The following is a 16,706-nucleotide window of genomic DNA, read 5'->3' as shown; positions in this document are numbered from 1 at the left end:
GTAAAGTGCAGCATAGCATGTTGGACATAGTGAATAAAATATTGTAAAAATCAATATTATAAGTTAACGAGGAGTTCCATGACGAGTGCTTTTATACAGGTCATGGAACTCCAAGGTTCAACTTCTAATATCCTCATATTTTGCAACTGGGGGTACTTTATTTATTATAATACACACGGTTTAGTGAGTCATGTGACAAAAATGACATCACCACTCACCGTTTATAACTGATGATATCAGTACTCACCGTTTATAAGGATATATTTTACAAGATATTCATGGCTTTTGTGTATTATACGGATATTATACACAAAAGCCATGAATATCTTGTAAATCATATCCTTATAAACGGTGAGTAGTGATGTCATCAGTTATAAACTGTGAGTAGTGATGTCATCAGTTATAAACGGTGAGTAGTGATGTCATCAGTTATAAACCGTGAGTAGTGATGTCATCAGTTATAAACGGAGAGTAGTGATGTTATTTCTGTCACATGACTTACTGAAACTTGTGTATTATAATAAATAAAGTAGCCCCTGTTGCAAAATATGAGGATATTAGAAGTTACCTCGGAGTTCCATGACCTGTATAAAAACACTCGACCTTCAGCCTCGTACTTTTATATGGTCATGATACTCCTCGGTAATATAATATCCTTATATTTTACAAGAGGGGGTACTTTATTCACTATATAATTTACAAGATATTCATGGCTTTTTTGTATTATATGTAAAAAAGTATTATAATTTTGGGTTCAGTATATTGATTTATTAAAAGTTACTAAACAGTGCATGTGAAGATTTTTTTTGCACTTGTTTTGTCCGTTCAAATTGACATTTTTTTAATTTTGTTATTTCAGTATGCAGTACAAGTGACAGGTAAAACATGTAAAAGTGAAAGTAAATCATAGACACTATCATCTCTGCATATGTCTTTGGGGGGCTATTTATTAATGTTCATATTTGTTTTTGTTTCCCCAAATCAAACTTTTAAATGATAAAAAAGTGAGACAGTGAACTCTGTGACCAAGAGGTTTCAGTTGTCAGAGTTCAGTACCTTTCATTTTCTGTGACTTATACAGAACCCGACCTACTTATTGCCGCTCGCTGGTGCATTTCCAAGAAACCACTTTTACATGGTCACTTGTGTATTCTCATCTCTGCATAATATTCATCTAATATGCAGAAGAGGAATACGCATGCAAGTCATTCACTATGACTGGAGTGGAAACTGCAGGAGGTCACAAAGAAGCTAATTTCTGTTGAGTTTAAAGGGGTGGTTCACCTTTGTTAACTTTTCATATGTTATAGAATGGTTAATTCAAAGCAACGTTTCAATTGGCCTTCATTTTTTTATGGTTTTTGAATTATTTGCCTTCTTCTTCTGACTTTTTCAGCTTTCAAATGGGGGTCACTGACCCCATCTAAAAACAAATGCTCTGTAAGGCTACAAATGTATTGTTATTGCTTCTTTTTATTACTCTCTCTATTCAGGCCTCTCCTATTCATATTCCAGTCTCTTATTCAAATCAGTGCATGGTTGCTAGGGTAATTTGGACCCTAGCAAACAGATGGCCAAAATTACAAACTGGAGAGCTGCTGAATAAAAAGCTAAATAACACACATTTTTTTCTTAATTTCTCTTGAATTTGAAATATTTGAGATTTAAAAAGTGTAAAAACCAAGAAAAAATCTAAAACAAAACTTTGCCTTCTAAAAGCTGTCGAGGTCCTACACAAGTCAATGGGAGCTGCACTTATCCTATTTGTCCATGTTTAATCAATTCACTTAGGGGGTTATTTACTAAACTCTGAATGCAAAAATCCCCAAAAATTTGTGTTTTTTTATAAAATCGGACTTTTAAAAGATCACTAATTTTTCGGAATTAGTCCGAATCAGAAAATCCGGCATCTCAGACCTGTCAAGGTTGCATATAAGTCAATGGGAGAAGTGCCAATGATTTTCTGATGTGCGCTGGGTTTCAAGCAATAACCCAAAGTTTTTGGGCAAAAAAGCATAAGAAATCTGAGTTTTCGGGTGAAAAATCTGAAAAAATTGGATTTTTCGAGTGAAAAATCCCCAAAAAAATCATGAAAATCTGATTTTTTTCGACCACAGCAAATTTTCAGGAAAATGTAATAATAAATAAGCATAAAAAAACCTGAGCGGATTTGATCGGCGTTTGTAGCAGAAAATGCTGAGATAAAATCGGACCTTGATAAATTACCCCCTTAGGGCCTATTTACTGAAACTCATTTTAATCAAATTTTTTTCTTAAAACAAGTTGACCAAACTCCCTTCCATGAATTGAACTCACGTGTAGCATACCATGGTGGCCTAGGTGGCTCAGACTTCCGGGGTTTTACGCGTCATGCTCGTTATGTCATCACGTCCGTGGAGCGAAATTTAAAGGTATTTGAATGGGGCTTGTGATCATTGCCCGTTGTTAGGTCTGACTCGTTAGTATCTGGGTGTGATTTGTCTTGTGTGTATTCTGGTTTTGATCCTGCCTGTCTAACTATTCTGAACTCTGCCGATATTGACCCTTGCCTGCCTGACTACTCTTTAAACTCTTGTTTACCGACCCTGGATTGTCTGATCCTGCTTGAACTGTGCCTGTACCGACCCCAGCCTGCCTGACTACGCTTTTCATCTACTCACTGAACTGTTGCCTTCCTTCCAAAACCTTGAAAACACATGTGTCCCTTTGCTCGTTCAGAACAACTGCTTTGCTTCTCTCAAGGTAAGACCTGGTGGCACCTGAGTAGCTGAGGGCTCCTCCCGAGGCCAATGGCGGCTGCTACAGGCAGAAGATTAAGCCGTGACCAGGGAGCTTAGCACTTGTTCTGAATTTAGGGAGCCGTACGGGACAGAACGATTGACACTCCAACAACTCAATTTTACTGAATTGTTGCTTTAAAAGCTTGACTTTATCCAGCGCAGATGTCAAGAAACAACTTCAGGTACATCTGCCATTGACTTCTACGTGGCTTTGACAGGTTTGAGATTTTCGGATTTGGATTTTTAGCAGCTTTGGGGTATAATAAATCTCTAAGGGGGTTATTTATTAAAATCTGAATGTTAAAATCGAGTTTTTTTCACAAGAAAACTTAAATTTTTTGAGGGAAAAAACCCTTGAATTTTTCAAGATTTGTTAAACCCTGATGCTGCAAAAAGTCAGAATGAGAAAATCCTCCATCTCAGACCTGTCAAAGGGAGAGGCACCTATCTTGATTTAAAGTTTTCGCTGTCTGTGCTGGGTTTAGCACGAAAATCCGATTCTATTGCGGCAATTCGGGAAAAGAGGAAAATTTGAGTAAAATTTGGGGAAAAGCCAAAAAAAAACAGGTTTTCCGTCAATTTTATCAAGTTTTACCACGATCCGATTGAATAAAGTTTTTTTATTAATACATAAGCTAAAATCAAGCCTGGAAGTTTGTTTGTGTTTTTTTTTTAAATAAAATTTGAGATAAATTTGGTTTTAGTAAATAAACAAATAAAATAGTTTTTATTTTTCCACAAAAAATTCTAGTTTTCTCCCTAAGAAACTCAATCATAAAAAAATAGAGGTTAAATAAAGGGGCCTCGTAGAGGTTTTTGGTAGCAATTGCTTGAAAAACTTTAATAATTTAGGTTTTCAAGGTTTCGATGATTGTTAAAAAATGTTTTTGTTCTTGCTTTTTATATTCAGATCTTTTAATAAATGACATAGCATTCATGGTTTTAGAGAAAACAAGTTTATTCATAGTTTCAAAATCCTCTAACCACTGAGACTTTTGATAAATGGGCCTCCCGAATTGCATCAAAATCGCTTTCTATTATTAATAATGGAATGTATTGGACTCTTTCCATGAAAAATTCTAGTTTTCTCCCTGAAAAACTCAAACATAAAAAAATTAAGGTTTAATAAATGGGCCTCTTAGAGGTTTTTGGGTGTGGTTGCTTGAAAAACTTTAAGGGGCAGATTTACTATGGGTCGAATTTCAAAGTTAAAAAAACTTCGAAATTCGACCCTCGAATTGAAATCCTTCGACTTCGATATTCAAAGGATATTTCACCGAATTTAGCGTTCGAACGATCAAATAGAAATCGTTCGATCAAATGATTAAATAGTTCGAATCGAACGATTTTTAGCGAATGACCCAAAAAAACTTACAAGTGCTCTGCAAGGTCCCCATAGGCTAACATTGCACTTTGGTAACTTTAGTTTGCGAAGTATGAAGTCGAAGTTTTTTTTAAAGAGACAGTACTTTGATTATTGACTGGTCAAATAGTCTAACGATTTTACTTTGAATCGTTCGAATCGTTTGAATCGAAGTTGAAGGTCGTAGTTGTCTATTCGATGGTCGAAGTACCCAAAAAATTACTTGGAAATTCGAACTTTTTTAACTTCGAAAATTCCCTCAAGCTTAGTAAATCTGCCCCTAATAATTTAGGTTTTCAAGGTTTCGATGATTGTTGAACATTTTTTTGTTCTTGCTTTTTATATTCAGATCTTTTAATAAATGACTTGATATTCATGGTTTTAGAGAAAATGAGTTTATTCATGGTTTCAAAATCCTCTAAACACTAAAATTGCATCAAAATCTCTTTCTATTATTAATAATGGAATTTATTATATATCAGCATTAGAGGCAGATCACTTATCCTCATGTGTGGAAGTAAAAGACAGTCCATTAATTCTCATGTGACCTAATTTGTATGCATATGCCCTTGGTTTTTTTTTGTGTTAACTATAGATCACATGATCCCAGCCCTTAGTACTCAGAACGGCAGTATTCTGTTTATGATCACCCAATGGCACATACTACTAAAAAAATATATTTTAGAGAAACGGTTTATATACAAGAAGCAGGGTTTTACATATGAACTGTTTTATGCAATTTATTTTTATGGAGACCTACGTTGTATGTTTTTTTTTATAGTCGCTTCATAAAAGGAGAAAAGATGGAAAATGCGGTCACTATTCAATTCTAAAAGTTCTTAAAGGAACAGTAACACTAAATGAAAGTTTTTTAATGGAACAGTTCAGTGTAAAAATAAAAACTGTGTAAATAGATAGGCTGTGCAAAATAAAAAAATGTTTCTAATATAGTTAATTAGCCAAAAATGTAATGTATAAAGGCTGGATATGTAACTTAATTGAACAGAACAGAACACTACTACCTGCTTTTCAGCTCTCTAACTCTTGAGTTAGTCAACAGTTTTAAAGGGGAGGTTCTCCTTCACATTAGCTTTTAGTATGTTATAGAATTACTTATTCTAAGCAATTATTCAATTGGTCTTAATTTTTTCTTTTTTTTTATAATTTTTTAATTATTTGCTGCCTTCTTCTGACTCTTTCCAGCTTTCAAATGAGGGTCACTGACCCCTTCTAAAAAACAAATGCTCTGTAAGGCTACAAATGTATAGTTATTTCTACTTTTTATTGCTCATCTTTCTATTCAGGCCTCTCCTATTCATATTCCAGTCTCTTACTCAAATCAGAGCATGGTTGCTAGGGTAGGACCCTAGCAACCAGATTGCTGAAATTGCAAACTGGAGAGCTGCTGAATAAAAAGCTAAATAATTAAAAAAAACACAACTCATAAAAAATGAAAACCAACTTCATATTGTCTCAGAATATCGCTCTCCACATCATACTAAAAGTTAATTTAAAGGTGAACAGCCCCTTTTAGGGGGGCCACATGGGAGATAACTGTTCAGTGTGTTTGCAATTGATCCTTAGCATGCAGCGCAAATCAAAACCAACAGTTATGACCCGTGTGGCCTTCCCTCAAATCACTGATTGGTTACTGCCTGGTAACCAATCAGTGGAAACCAAGAGAGCTGCAAAGCAGGAAGTAGTGTTTTGGAGGGATGGGCGAATTTTTTCGCCTCGTTCCGCCGAAAAAATGACGCCCATAGACTTGTATGGTGGCATGCGTCAAACAATTTCGTCGCGCAAATTTTTGGCAAAACGAAACGGGTCAAATTCGCCCATCCCTAGTGTTCTGGCTATTATGTTAGACATCCAGTCACTCCAGCCTTTATACATTACATATTTAGCTAACTATTTTTTATTTTGCACAGCTTATCTATTTACCCATTTTTTATTTTTATACTGATCAATTCCTTTAAAGCAATGAAAATATCATGTAGTGTTGCCCTGAACTGGTAAAACTGATGTGATTGCTTCAGAAACACTACGATAGTTCATATAAACAAGCTGCTGTGTAGCAATGGCGGAAATTGAAAAAAGACTATATGGCACAGGTTAAATAGTGGATAACAGGTAACACCATTATGCTCTACGGAGCTTATCTGTTGTGTAACCTGAGCCTTTTCTCCTTTAAATGGCTGCCCCCATTGCTACACAGCAGCTTATTAATATAAACTATAGTAGTGTTTCTGAAGCAAGCACAGCAGTTTTACCAGTACAGGGCAACACTGCATTATATTTGTATTACTTTAAAACACTTTCATTTTTTGATGTTACTGTTCCCTTAAGCAGATGGAACCATAATCTGGTGTATATTTATATACTCTTACATATATTTTTTTCTTTCATGTAGTCTATGACAGGGGAATGGAGCCCACATGAAGCCAGCAGTGTGAAGGCACCTGCTCCTAACAACAATATATTAGGCTATGTGGTTCACAGACTGTTGGAAATTATCAGCCCTCCAATGGCACCCACACCGCCACCTGTGTTTCCCCCCTTCCCCATTAAAGGCTGTGTTCTTGGGAAGATTTGCTCTGGGAAGAGCACGTGTCTGCAACATTTGGCACAGGGTATGGCTTTGTTATCTTTCATACACAATATTCTTCCTTTCTATTCTAAAATATTAAACTTTGCAAATTTAAGCCATAACATGTATTGTATGCAATTATATTTTGCAAATTCAAATTGTGTTCAGTGTAATATTCTGTACAATATCATATTTTTTCTCCAGTCTTAAAGGAATTGTTCAGTGTGAAAATAAAAACTGGGTAAAATAAAAATGTTTTAAATATAGTTAGTTAGCCCAGAATGTATATATGTAATCTATAAAGGCTGGAGTAAGCTGATGTATACAAAATAGCCAGAGCACTACTTCATGCTTTGCAGCTCTCTGATTGGTTACCAGTCAGTAACCAATCAGTGATGGGAGAGGGGCCATATGGGTCATAACCATGTACTTTTCAATCTGACTTGCATTCTAAGGGGCATATTTATTATGCTGTGTAAAATTAAATTCATTGGAAAAATGGTGTAAAAAGCTGTGTAAAAGTGTGTGTTTAATTTTTAGGGATGCACCAAATCCACTATTTTGGAATCCTTTGCGAACAACGAACCGAATCCGAATTTGCATATGCAAATCAGGGGTGGGAAGGAGGAAACATTTTTTACTTGCTTATTTTGTGACAAAAAGTCACGCAATTTCCCTCCCCACCCCTAATTTGCATGTGCAAATTAGGATTCGGTTCGGCCCGGCAGAAGTATTTGGCCAAATCCGAATCCTGCTGAAAAAGGCCGAACTGAATCCTGGATTCGGTGCATCCCTAGTAATTTTATTTTGCTTCCGGCCAAAGTTACTCTGAGAAAAAAACACACAAAAATTTTACGTATTTTTTAAACATTGAAGCCTGGCAATGTGTGGTGTATTATCCCGCTGTTTTTTTTACACAGCATTTAAATATGCCCCTAAGGATTAAAAGCAAACTAATTGGACAGTTATGTCCCATGTGCCCCCCTCCAAGCAGATGACTAACTCAGAGAGAGATGTAATGTTGGGTTCTGACTATTATGTTAGACATCCATTTACTTCAGCCTTTACAGATGACATTTTTTAATAACTAACTATATTAAAAGCATTTATATTTTGCACAGCCTGTTTCCCCAGTTTTTATTTTTGCACTGAACTGTTGCTTTAAATGAGAACTAATCCCCCAATAAGAAAAGCCCATATCCACTACCCTAGATATTCCCCCCCCCCGCCACGTAGTTCATTAGGCCTGAAAGTGTCCCGAATACATTGCTCATGTATCGGTGCAGAGTAAGCGAAGCTCATGGGCGCCATCTTCCGAATCTTCGGTCTTCATCTCTGAGTAAACACCATATTGGTGCATGCACAGTTGGAGCAGTCTTCCAGTTCGAAGCAACTGCGCATGCGCCAAAAGTGCCGTGAATTGCCAAAGGGAAGGAAGAGGACCTGAAGAAAACTGAAGAGCCAGAAGATGGCGCCCATGAGGTCGGATGCCCTTACTCTGCACCGATACGTGAGTACTGTATTAGGGACACTTTCAGGGGTAATGAACTCTGTGGGGGGGAAGCAGGGTGGGGGAACTAGCTAGTATAGTTAGTAGTCAGTGGCTTTTCTTATTGGGGATTTAGTTTTCCTTTAAAGGATAATTCAACCCGTGACATAAAAAAACGCTACCCCCCTTCCCTATGTAAACCCCTCCCTCCCTCCTCCCCCCCCAGCCTACCTGTCACCCGGGGCAAATACCCCTAACTTTTTACTAACCGCTCGGTGCAGATTCTGTCCTCTGGAATTCACGGCCGCCATCTTCTTTTCTTCGTTGAACTTCGGAAGCAGACCGTTGTTTTCGACGCATGCACAGTTGGAGTAATATTCCGGTCCCGAACAATTGCGCATGCGCCGAAAGCCGTGAAAATTTGCGAAAGGCACATTTTTCGTGACTTTTAGAAACTCACATGACCTTTGGAGCATGCACAGTTTTTACGACGGTCTGCTTCCGAAGCTTAACGAAGAAAAGAAGATGGCGACGTGAACTCCCGAGGACAGAATCTGCACCGAGGGGTAAGTAAAAAGTTTGGGGCATTTGCCCAGGGTACCAGGTAGGCTGGGGAGGGTCTACGTAGGGTAGGGGGTTTTTATGTTACGGGTTGAATTCTCCTTTAAGTGGAATGTATAGTAACTTGATCTCTTTCATTGTGAATCACTATTGGAATCACATGTGCAAAGCCAGGTACAATTTAGCATCCGCCAAAACACCAGACACAGTTTGTTTTATTTTATTTAGTGCCCCAGTGTACTGACACATACTACATGTGCCATATCATAGATTTTTCTATATTTAGCTTAAATGTATATTTTGTCTCAGCGTATAGCATCCAAATTCTCTCTGTGGATGCCCTTCTGGACGAAGCTATTCAAGCATTTCATGTTGAGGAACTGGAAAAGACTGAGAATGTGGTGGAGCCCATACAAGAAGGAGCTGATAAAGAGAACAAGGTATTACATCTCAGGGTCATTGTTTGAAACAAAGCTTGTAGTGTACAAAAACATACAACAGCTTATCCTTTGCTAAGCAACAAGACCATGATGTCATAGGCTACTGACTGGCTATTGTGTTTTGCCCACTTGTCCATAGTTGTCCCATAGCTTAGAGTTAACACTTGTTTGCTGTCCTAGAAATTCTCTGAACTCAGGTTATCTGACCAATACATCAGTATTCTCCTATATCTGTACCCTCGTTATGAATTTAGGGGGTTCAGACCAAAGGCTAAGAGGTCTGAACAGTATTAACTTATGTTGCAGACATGTAGCCGAATTTTATAGTGGGGATAGGCTTATGTTGTAACATCTGAAAATTAAGCAGTCCAAGGTATTACATCTCACAAAGCTTGCAGTGTACAAAAACATACAACAGTTTATCCTTTCCTAAGAACCAATACCATGATGTCATAGGCTGCTGGTATGTCGTGTTTTAACCACTGTCCCATAGTTGTCCCACAGCTTGCAGGAGAGACTCTGTAGCTACAAATGTCTTTGTTTTCAGCACAAACCCACCCTTTCAGCTATAGTCAGGTGATCCCACTGGTGGCCAATAAAAGGGCAACCAAGTTTGGGAGTTTTACTTTCAAAGCAGCAATTAAGTTGCCGGTAAAATTTAGTTCCTTTATAAAATGTATAATGAAGCAATTAAAATCTTAATGAATCAGGTGAAAGTTGAGTGTAGGAACTGGCCACACCAGGGATGACTTTGATGTAGTTGGCCAGCTTAAATATATTGCAATATATGGACAAACAATCCATGTTTTGTTTAAAGGGTAAGGCATTTTTAGTAGCTTACAGGACAGGTAAAACCCCTCCACAAAAAATGAATCAGTAAACAGCCTCTTTGAAATCTTTAGATAACCGCCACTCTGTTGTTAAAAAAGTTGGCTGCAGCATCCCTTTAATCACTTAGAAATCCTTCTCCTCCTCTAACCCACTCGGCCCCCTCCCTCAGAAATTTCCTTTGACTGTTGGCTTATGAGCATGCTCAGTTCTTCTCAGCTCAGATTACTTATCACACCCTCCAGTCTAACAGCCAGTGAAGAGATAGCATTGCTTTTTCCCATAGAATCTCTGCTCTAGCTGTCGGATCCTATTTTTTCTCCTAACCACCTCTCCTGAGCTCAGCTTAACTATTACAGTGCTCAACCCCAGCAGAACTTTTTTATCAAAGTATATGGTGCCCTTGTAAACCCGCATTCTGCATTGCATGAACTTTACAGCATACATGTCCTGTTTTCAGATGTCAGTGTTACTGATGATGTGTCAGAGGGAAAATGGCCGCTGGGTGAAATCTGGTATTTGTTTTAGGAAAATGTGATATCCTTAATATATTGATAATGGGTTGAGTGCAGAGGATCTCTTGTAGTTGTCTATGTGAATTTTGTGGTCACAACCTCATTGCACCCCCGCTTAATGCTTTTAAAAATTAGTGGTGAGCACAACTTTCCCTTGTTTGTTTTAACCACTGTCCCATAGTTGTCCCACAGCTTGCAGGAGAGTAGCTACAAATGTCTTTGTTTACAGCACAGGCTTGAGCTTAGCACTATTTAATAGCCTCATAGGGGACCAGGTTACTGCACCAGGTACTCCCACAAGAACCTGCCACATATATCATCGGTTTTCATTGGCTGATTCTCTCTAAGACATCAAAACATACCGGAGTTCATTTATCAACACTGGGCAAATTTGCCCATGGGCAGTTACCTATAGCAACCAATCAGTGATTAGCTTTTTGAAGCCAGCTGCACGTAGAACAATGAATGCAGCAATCTGATTGGTTGCCATGGGTTACTGCCCATGAGCAAATTTGCCCAGTGTTGATAAATGACCCCCACTCTGTCATATTACCAGCTGTCCTAAAAATTCTCTGAACTCAGGTTGCCTGGTCGATAGACCAATATTCTCCTATATCTGTAACCTAATTATGAATTTATGGGGCCCAGACCAAAGGCTGAACCTCTCGAGGGGCAGGAGGTTTGAACAGGAAAAGCAACCGCAGGCCAAAGGCTATGAGGCTAGTGTTTTAGGTGCTGTTCTCTGACGTATTAAATTCTGTTGCAAACGTGTAGGCGAATTTTATAGTGGGGATAGGCTTATGTTGGGACATATGAAAATGAAGCAGTCCATAATAGCTAGGGATGCACCGAATCCAGGATTCGGTTCGGGATTCGGCCTTTTTCAGCAGAATTCTTCTGCCCGGCCGAACTGAATCCAAATTTCCATATGCAAATTAGGGGCGGGAGGGAAATCGTGTGACTTTTTGTCTCAAAACAAGGAATTAGGATTCAGGTTCAGTATTCGGCGGAATCTTTCGCGAAGGATTCGGGGGTTTGGCCAAATCCAAAATAGTGGATTCGGTGCATCCCTAATAATAGCCATTCACGTTGTTAAAGCAGCAACGTGATTACAGGGAAATGCTCTTGTCTATGTGATCTTACAGCATCTCACAGTTTACATAAATCAGTGTATTCAAATGCTTCTCTGTTGTACTTAATATTACATATTTTTCCTTACATGAATGAAACTTTCTATTGAGATAACATCACTCTATGCAGAAGCATTTTGGTCTTGTCATAAACTCCTTATCTTCTATGCTTGACACAAACAGGAGACACAACGCAATAATCTGCATCTGCTTCTCCTCATAATAAATTGGTTATTTGTCCAATCTGTAGGTTCACTCACTCCACTTCTGTCTTTGTAGCCCATGGATAATTCTGCCCCTGTTACTAAAGGAGAAGAAATACCCGTTGCAGAGAGCGACCTCAAACCTGCACGTAAGTTATTTCTATATCTCAGGAAGATCTCAGAACATGTTAACTTGGATGTTTGTGGAGAAGAAGATAAGCATGTGGTTATCTACTGTTTACATTGTATTCACTCTGGAGTCCTCCCATTGCAAATGTGACCCCAATATACACAAGACTTTAGAGGATTTATTTGGTGGAGGAGCCAGTGTCAACCTTTGTAATGGTCAGGACACACAGGCAGATTCAGGGAGATTAGTCACCCGGGGACAAATCTCCTCTTCTTCGGGGCGACTTATCTTCCCAAACTGCCTTCCCACTGCCTTCCCCCTGCCTTCCACAGGCTAGAATGAAAAACGCCGGCGGGATGGCACTTGGATCGATTCGTTTTCTGAAGTTGCCCGAAGTTGCCTCACGAGGAATGGATATGCATTAAGAATAAAAGCACAATTTATTCACAAAATATGGAGTGCAGGTCCTTCTGCTGAATATATATATATATATATATATATATATATATATATATATATATATATATATATATATATATATATATATATATATATATATATTGGTCAGTTTGAGGAGAAGTTTAACTATTGGTGGATTTGGAAATGAAGAAGAGCCCCAGCTTCTCTTGACTTCCTGCTATTTTGATTGTTGGAATACATCCATCAATATGCATAAAGAATAAAAGCACAATTTATTCACAAAATATGGAGTGTGGGTCCTTCTGCTGAATTATACTTTACAATTTGACCCTCCCCCCGTTATTATCGTTGATCTGGTAGGAGTGCTAACAGAGAAGTCTATATATATATATATATATATATATATATATATATATATCTACCCCAGGATGCCGGCACTCTCGAAACTCAGTCCACATGCCTGGGTGCAGAAACCATACATTTTATCCATTACAATTCCACAAAGATCCGCACTCACAGGTCTTTTTTAAAAAATAAAAAAAAAATTATTTCAGAGCTACAGATATATATATAAAACTTCTGAGGTAGTGTGCACAGTGCAAAAATGCATGCAGTGCACCCATTTTTGCACTTTGCAAACTGCCTTTGCCTACTGAATATAACAAAGGCAGTTGCTATATGTATGGCACAAATGGGCAGTCATACAGATATATCATTTTTAAATGATACCCACAGTAGCGATCCGAGAGGTGGGCGGGCCCTGGTGCGTGACGCGCAGCCGGGCCCCGCCCCCCTCCGTACGGCCGCATTTGGCCCACTGACTACCGGGGGGCCCTGGCCCGCTCGCACCCCCTGCTCCCCCGGTAGTTCCGCCACTGGATACCCATTTAGAATGGGATTGATGGCAATTACAATTTTGATGCTGATGTTTTTTATTTTTGCAATAAAAACATGTATTGCAGATACACGCCAAGAACTAATCAGACCTATACCTTATAATGAGCTCCAGCATGTGTTCAAAATATTTCTAAATTGCTAAACGTATTTCTCTACTCCAGCTGCAGAACCTGGTGAATCAGATAAAGATTTATCTCAGCATCAGATATTAAAGTCTGCTAAAGAAGATACTGTGCCAAAGGTAAATGTGGTTTTTACGCTGGTCGGTGAATGTGACTGTTTTTCCTATCGCTCAGCAAGTCCGCTGATAACTGCTATGGGGGCTCTAGGGTTGCCACATGGCCGGTATTTTGCAGGCCTGACCGGTAAAAATGATGGTTGATCCCAATGTTATTAATAAGGAAAAAAGATAAATATATAGGAAGGCCAGTATTTTTTTCCAGAAAAGGTGGCAACCCTAGTTAAATCCATCTCCAGAAATAGGGATTTTGTAAAATATATTATATCATCAATACTAATTACTACTAATTTATTGTTTTGTTGTACAGTGCTTTGCCCTCAAGGAGCGCTTTACAAATAAAAATATACATACATACATACATACATACATACATCATGGTGCATGAAATTTGGTGGCTAAGTTTTAGGGAGAATTTCACTAAAGGGTAAACATATTTACATCTCAGCAGCAACTAATCAGCAATTAGCTTTGATAGCGCAATTCAGAAATGTCCTTTTTTGGGGGACAACCATATAAACAAGTGAAGACACTGAACAACTATATGAGATCTAAGTATATAACCAATTGGATGCTTGCTTTCAGACAGGCCTCCATAAATGCTATCTGCTTGGGTTAGTAGAGCTATAGCAGGCTTTGCACCTTTTATTGCATTGGCCTCTTGAGGCCAGATTTCATTGCATGAGAAAGACTCCTAATTCAATTCCAGATTGGCTTCTATTGAGTTTTCATGAGATAAACCAAAAGACACGTTTTCCTCATATAATTTAATCTGGTCCCTTGTATGCTTAGTGTTTTAGTGTTTCTCTTTAAATTGACTTTCCATTCATCTGTCTGTTTCCTTATTTCCATATACAGCTCTCTGCTCGAGCACAGCTTGGTGGATTGGTAGAAACACATTTAAAGAGTGGGAAAAGCGTCCCAGATGAACTGCTAACCAATATACTTGTTGAAGCTATCAAGTAAGCTATACATAAATTAATCAGGGTAGAAGTAAGATTTCAGTTATTTGCTCAGCAGGATTCTCTAAAATACAGAATTCTCCAAAATACAGCAGCACCATATCCCATAGTATATTGTTTAAACCGTCCCCCATTCTTTTGGCACATTTAATGCTTCAGGTAACAACAGAATCCTAAGGATTGCAACAGTACTCTGGATAATAGATCCCAGACTTGTACTACTATCCACTAATACGTGTGATACCTTCTTTATGTATTTGTGGATTTTATAATCTGTGGTTAAAGAGCCACTGATTCTTATACAGGTATCCAGAATGCTCGGGACCTGGGGTTTCCTGCATAACGGATCTTTCCTTAATTTGGATCTTCATACCTTAAGTATACTAGAAAGTCATGTAAACATTAAGGGGCAGATTTATCAAAGGTCGAGGTGAATTTTCGAATGAAAAAAATTGGAATTTCAAGCTATTTTTTATGTACTTCGACTTGGGATATTCGAATATCGAAATTTATCATGTACTGTCTCTTTATAAATTTGACTTCAACCATTCGCCATCTAAAATCGAATTGCTGTTTTAGCCTATGGGGACCTCCTAGAATCTATTTGGAGTCAATTGGTGGACTTTCTTGGGAAAAATTTTGAATCAGATTCGATCAAATGCGATATTCCTTCGATTAGTACAATTCGAATTCAGCCAAATACGGACCTATTGGACCAAAAAAAACAAACTTCGACTTAATTTCGGTTGGTGTTTTTGAATTCGAATTTCAACGTTTTTTCAATTCGAAATTCGACCCTTGATAAATATGCCCCTAAATAAACCCAATAGGCTGGTTTTGCTTCCAATAAGGATTAATTATATCTTAGTTGGGATCAAGTACAAGCTACTGTTTTATTATTACAGAGAAAATAGAAATCATTTTTAAAAATTTTGATTATTTGGATAAAATGGAGTTTATGGGAGATGGCCTCTTCGTAATTCGGGGGTTTCTGGATCACGGATTTCCTTATGCAGCCATAAATTCACTGCGAAATTCCTTGAATGTTTTTCCTAGAAAAATGTGCCTCAAAGTCACAGAGAATAAAATGTTGCCAAGACAAAAAAAATCCGCCATAAGAAAAAACTCCCGTTGCTGAGCACCTTAGCATCCTGTGGATTTAATATTAAGTGGGTTTTAATGGGATGATCGAGCAACCTGAAACCATGCATATATGGTAACATTGCACTTTATAAAAAGAAAATGATAATATAACTAAAACTACAGAATCCAGCTCAAAGCCACCTTGTAGGCATGTCGTTTGGGGTTTGTCTTCCCCCCCAGTACCTACTGTACTGGGCCCCATAGCACAAACTGTCTCTGACAGACCCAAGTCTTATTGAACTGTTATCTATGCTGTTAAACTAGTCTCTGACCTTGTCCCTACCTGTCAACGCTGTTATCAATTGATTGTACTAAGGCCCAACAATTAATTACTTTAGAGAGGAAAGTTCCCTCTCCTTCTTTAGTAATCTTCCCTCTCTTTCAGTCATTTTCTGGCAAAACCAGATTGATCAAATGATACTTATGTATAAGCTCATGTATATTAAATAGGCTGCCCTGAAAAAATCCAAAAAGTCTAATCTCTATGGATGAACCAGGAGTAGATTACATATAAAGATGCTTGAACTAGAAATGTCAAATTATGTTTCTTATTTTCCCTTTTCTTTTATTGTTCTCACTTATCTTATCTTTAGCACTAATGGTTCTTTCCGTAATTTGTATCTTCATACTTTAAGTCTACTAGAAAATCTGGCAAAACCAGATTGATCAAATGATACTTATGTATAAGCTCATGCATATTAAATAGACTGCCCTGAAAAATTCCAATATGTCTGATCTCTATGGATGAACCAGGAGTAGATTACATATGAAGATGCATGAACTAGAAATGTCAAATTATGTTTCTTATTTTCCCCTTTCTTTTATCTTTCTCACCTACCTTATTTTTTAGCAATAACGGATCTTTCTGTAATTTGTGTCTTCATACCTTGTCTACTAGAAAATCATGTAATTATTAAATTAACAGGTTTGTTTTGCTTCCAGTAAGCCATAATTATATCTTAGTTCGGATCAAGTACAAGGTACTGTTTTATTATTACACAGAAAAAGGAGATTTTTTTT

The sequence above is a fragment of the Xenopus laevis genome, chromosome 1L, assembly GCF_017654675.1.
Source record: "Xenopus laevis strain J_2021 chromosome 1L, Xenopus_laevis_v10.1, whole genome shotgun sequence".
NCBI lineage: Eukaryota > Metazoa > Chordata > Amphibia > Anura > Pipidae > Xenopus > Xenopus laevis.
Note: the sequence above shows the minus strand (reverse complement) of the source record.